The sequence below is a fragment of the Elephantulus edwardii genome, unplaced genomic scaffold (genome assembly GCF_000299155.1).
Source record: "Elephantulus edwardii isolate Elephantulus edwardi_28Jun2011 unplaced genomic scaffold, EleEdw1.0 scaffold00335, whole genome shotgun sequence".
NCBI lineage: Eukaryota > Metazoa > Chordata > Mammalia > Macroscelidea > Macroscelididae > Elephantulus > Elephantulus edwardii.
In genome coordinates this window covers 2,199,749-2,205,390 of record NW_006400085.1, presented here as the reverse complement: position 1 = coordinate 2,205,390, position 5,642 = coordinate 2,199,749, and the positions used below count along the sequence as shown (strand labels likewise).

At 41.6% G+C, this 5,642-nt stretch overlaps 1 pseudogene; it reads right to left on the bottom strand.

The window, feature by feature from the left end:
- Window positions 1–4,665: 4,665 nt before the first annotated feature.
- Window positions 4,666–5,229, bottom strand: LOC102851114 (annotated as a pseudogene).
- Between the last annotated feature and the right edge of the window lie 413 nt (window positions 5,230–5,642).

Here is a 5,642-nt window from a genome sequence, read left to right as displayed (position 1 = left end):
GCATAGTCTTAGTCTCCAGAATGACATCGTTGCTCTTCAGTACTCTGGAGAGATCCCTGACAACAGGCTTTTTCAATGCAATTTGTCCTTTGATTTCCTGATTGCTGGTACCAAGAGTGTAGACTGTGGAACCAAGCAAACTAAAGCTCTTAACAATCTCAATCTCTTCACCATCCATACTGATGCTGCCAATCGGTCTAGTGGTGAGAATCTTTGTTTTCTTGATGTTAAGCGTCAATCTATATTGAAGGCTGCAGTCCTTGACCTTCTGCAGCAAGCTCTTAAGGTCCTCCTCAGTTTCAGCAAATAGGGTTATGTCATCTGCATATCTCAACTATTGTTGATTAGAAGTGATTCTGCTTTCTGCTATGCATCTTAGTTTGCTGAGATACATGGGTTTTAATATCTAGTAAATATTGTTCTTTGAGCTTTTCAGAGATGTAATATGCCAGGGAAAGGTGTCAGAAATGCTATTTAGTATTAGAGTCCCCACAAAGGAGACACAAATGCCGGTAGTGTCTTGTAGTGAATTTTCTGGAAGAACAAGAAAACACAGAGTGTAAGACCCAAGGAGTCTCAGGAGAATAGTGGCAAAGTTAAGCCACTCCTAAGTCTTGTACTGGATGCTGATAGTAATAAATTTCTCTTCATAAATCAGAAGATAATCTTTCTCTTTTTTTTTCTCTTTGAACAAGAAAAATAACTGAGTTTTTCTTCAGAATTGTTCTGAACAGCTTTTTTGGAACTCTAAATCTGTCAGTGATACTACAGGAGAAAAATGGCCAATCTGCTCCCATGGTATTTACTTCAGTCTCCCAGAGAAGACCCACTGGAGGGTCAGTTTTGATTCTATAGCACCAAGGAAATGAAATATATTGAAAATAAAGTCATCTAACCACAAGCTGTCATTAGGGTCTAATTTGGAAGCCATCCACAGCTGTTACTAGAACTGAGAAACTGGAAGCCATGTTGAATCCTTTTAAGACACGCCTCACTTAGTATTAAGAAGTTGTGTTGCTAACGCAAAGGTATGTGGTTCAAATACAGCAGCAGCTCTGCAGAGAAAAATGGACAATCTTTTATGTGATTTATTGCCTCTGAAAACCCACTGGAGGGTCAGCAATGAGTTGGTTTTGACTTGATTGTACATAACAAAAACACAGTGACTTTTCCTGTTTTATAGGAAAAAAAACCCTGACTTCTGTTACTAAAGTCCAAGAAAGTTACTAAAATTCAAGAAAATGTAGTTTCTTTTGGCATGTTGCAGAACAGAAAAAAAAGCTAAAAAAGAGTGAGAGAATCCAAGAGCTGGCAGGCCAGCTAAACCCAATTCTCCTGAAGGTTATATTTGCAGAAAAGTGCCATTTACATCTAAATGTTGAGCTTCATTTTTCTTGTTTTCTTGATGTTGAAGGCTGAAGTCCTTGACCTTCTGAAACTAGTGCATCAGATCCTCCTCTGTTTCAGGTTGTTCCAATCCTGATGCCACATTTCTCCTCATAGAGACCAGCCTCCTGGATAATCTGTTCTGTGTATAGATTGAAAAGAGATGGAGATAGGACTTGTCCACAACACACATCCTTCCCAAATTTTGAGCCATGCAATGTTTTCCTGCTCTATTTTGATGACTACTTCCTGGTCCAAGTATAGGTTTGACATAAGCACGATCAGGTGTTCTGGGATTCCCATTCTTCTCTGAGTCAGCCACAGTTTTGTGATCCACACAGTTAAATGTCTTTTCATAGTCAATGAAACAAAGACAATCCTCTGGTACTGCTTGCTTTCAGCCAAGACCCATCTAACATTAGTTATAATATCCCTAGTACCACAGCATCTTCTAAACCTAGTCTGCACTTCAGGCAGTTCTCTGTTGATGTGCCTTTCCAGTCATTTGTGGATAATCTTCAGCAAAATCTTGCTCGCACATGATATCAATGATTTTGTTCAATAATTTCTGCATTCTGTCAGGTCATCTTTCTTTGGAATAGGAACAAGTATAGATCTCTTCCAGTCAGTTGGCCAGGTGGTTGTCCTCCAGATCTTTTGGCACAACTTGGAGAGACCATCCAGGGCAGTGTCTTTTTGTTGAAATAATGTTAATTGTACACAGCTTTAGTTTGCTTGGCTCTATAGTGAACAGTCTTGGCACCAGCAGCTAGGAAATTAAAAGGCGCATTGCCATGGGAAAGTCTGCTGTTAGGGACCTCTCCAAAGTACTGAAGAGCAATGGTATCTCTTTGGAGACTAAGGTGCGTCTGATACAGGCCATGGTCTTCGCAATCACCTGTTATGCATCAGAGAGTTGGACAATGACCAAGGAGGATAGAAGGAGAATTGATACCTTTGAGCTGTGGTGCTTGAGAAGAGTATTGAGAATACCATGGACTGCTAGGAAAACAAACAGATTTGTCCTGGAAAGGGTTAAATCGGGTGGCTCCTTGGAGGCAAGGATTCTGAGGCTCCGTCTAACATACTTTGGACATGTTGTGAGGAGAGACCGGTCCTTAGAGAGGGACATCATGCTTGGGAGGGTGGAGGGACAGCGCAGGAGAGGAAGGCCCTCTATGAGGTGGATAGATTCAGTGACTGGGATAATTGGGATGGGAGTGTCAGAGACAGTGCGATTGGCACAGGACAGAGCGGAGTTTAGGGCTGTTGTACATAGGGTCGCTATGAGTCGCAGGTGACTCAACGGCACATAACAACAACAACAATGTTCATTCGTATGCCATCAATTTCTAGGGCCTTGTTTTGTTGCCAATTCTTTCAGAGCAGCTGTACTTCTTCCATCATCACCATAGGCTGTTGCTTATACTTTTTTTTTTTTTTATGAAATTGTTCAGTCTGCCAATTTCTTTTGGTACAATGACTCTGTATACTCTTTCCATTTTTAAAAATGCTTCCTGGATCATTTAATATTCTGTCCAAGGCATCCTTAAGTATTGTAACTTGAGGCTTGAATTTGTTCTTCAGTTCCTTCAGCTTAAGAAATGCTGAGCGATTTCAGCTCCTTTGATTTTCTGATTCCAGCTCTTTGCACATTTCATTGTAATACTTTATTTTGTCTCCCAGTGCTGCCCTTTGAGATCTTCTTTAAAGCACCTTAATATCTTGATTTCTTCCCTTTTCTTTGGCTTCTCAGAGCTCTCGTGCAATATTCAGAGTCTCTTTTGACATCCCTCTTGGTCTTTTCTTTCTCCTCTGTCTTTGTAATGACCTTTTGCATTCTTTTTGGATCATATTCTTGATATCCTCTCACAGCTCGTCAGGTCTTTGCTCTTTAGTGTTCAAAACCTCAAACCTTTTCATGAGATGGTTTTGAAATTCATGTGGGAAAAATTCAAGGTAAAATTTTGGTTCCCATGGATTTTATTTAATTTTTCTAAGGGATAGATTATTCTGATTAATGTAATTATGCATGTGGGTGTTTTCTTACATTAAAGTTTAAGTGTTTTGTTGTTCTTATTATCATTTATTACCATTAAATTGGAACCAACTAATAGCTGACTTTCCAGTGAGTTTCCATAGGCAGTAAATTACATGGGAGTAATTGTTCATCTTTCTCCACTGGAGCAGCTGGTGAATTTGAACCATGTATGAATTGAGGCTCAAAGTCAAGAAGACAAAGTTTCTCCCCACTGGACCAATTGGCAGCATCAGGTTGGACAGTGAAGAGACTGAGATTGCTAACAACTTTAGTCTGTTTGGCTCCACGGTCAACACTCTTGGCACCAGTAACCAGGAAATAAAAAAAATGTATTGCCATGGGAAATAACAGCATTACCATGCTGTTAGGGACCTCTTCAAAATACTGAAGAGCAGTGGTGTCTCTCTGGAGACTAAGGTGCATCAGATACAGGCTATGGTCTTTGCATTCACTTGTTATACATCAGAGAGTTGGACAATGACTACGAAGGATAGAAGGAGAATTGATGCCTTTGAGCTGTGGTGCTGGAGAAGAGTATTGAGGGTACTGTGGACTGCTAAGAAAACAAACAGATTCAGGCTGTAGAGGGTTAAACCAGGCTGCTCCTTGGAGGCAAGGATTCTGGGGCTTTGTCTTACATACTTTAGACATGTTGAAAGAAGCGAGAGGTCCTTGGAGAGGGACATCATGCTTGGGAGGGTGGAGGGACGGCACAAGATGAGAGACCCTCTATGAGGTGGATTGATTCAGTGACTGGGGTAATTGGAGTTAGTGTGTCAGAGGCAGTTTGACTGGCACAGGATAGAGCAGGGTTAGGGCTGTTGTACATGAGTCACTATGAGTTTCAAGCAACTGGACGGCACATAACAACAACAACTTTTAGTTGGCAAATTTGAGCTCAACTCCTTACAGCTAAGTCACCAGAGTTCCCTTAATTGTTCTTAATGACAGAAATTATATACACTCTTATTCCACTTTTTGACTAACTGAGAATATGATAAAAACATAGCAGATCACATATTAGTAGCTAGTCAATATTTAATTGATAACAATTAGTATTTTTTTCCGTATAGTCAAGGTTTACTTAAATATGCCAATTTCTTAGTTTAATTACAACCCTGAAGTCTACACAATTACTAAGAAGTTACATTGGAGGAAAATAATCCCTTCAATACTAAATTTAAATTCTTTTTTTTTTAACATCCAATATGATTTTAATAACAAGGCAGGATCTGGGGTTAGTTCTTGTAGCCACAGCTGGCTCTTCAGCCTCGGGCATGCTCAAACTTCCGGCCCTTGGGGCAGAAGATGTGGGGTTTGGTCTGGCTGTGTGGGTGTGTCTGGAGCCTTGCCGAAATGCCTGTACACCTCTTGGCCCTTGGCGCGGCTCTGGCTGGCAGCAGCCTGGTGCCACAGCCCTTGTGCGAGTCCAGGGCCAGCTGGTTGAAGGTGAAGATCTTGCCTCCAGCCTTGAGGATACAGCTCCGGGCACAGCTGCTCATGTGCAGAGCACACACCTTCAGCTGGGGCACCGCCTGAACACGCACTTCATCTGTTAGGGTCCCAACCACCACTTGTTTTCTCTGCCAGAAAGCTTCACCTTTAGGATCTTCTGAGAAAGGGACAGCTGCGGCCGGCTGGTGCGGCTTATAAACAGCCTCTTCAGCACAACCTGGTTAACGGCGGAGTTGGTCCGTCTGGAACCTGGAGAGCTTGACCAACATCCAGAGGTGGATGTCCTGGCTCTTGGGCTCCCTGTACCGGACCTTTCTGTCCTTGTTGTGGTGGATATCAACTCCCATGATGGCGCCTCCTGCTCAGCCAGGTCCGGAAAGCTAAATTTAAATTCTTAAATCAATAAAATAAGTTATGTGATATTCAAAACCTTAACTTTTGGCTAGTATATTGTCAGACCTAGAAATTACCTGACCTTTGCAGAGTACAAAGCCTGATGCCTAGTGGTCGCTGGTTACACAAGTACTTCAAAAAGGTTGAATACGTTCTGAGCATATTGCAAAAATACAGTGCCATTCACAGGGTAACCTCTTACCCCTTGTCTAGTGTTCACTGTAGTGAAAAATATTTATCTTTTTCATTCTAAACAGATTCTGACTTTAGTAAGATCTGGTCATAAAATCAGTAGAGAGCTGTGCTGTTAACCCAAACACTGTGTATCTCAGGCAGTTCAGATCGACCAGATAATCTTCAGGTGGAA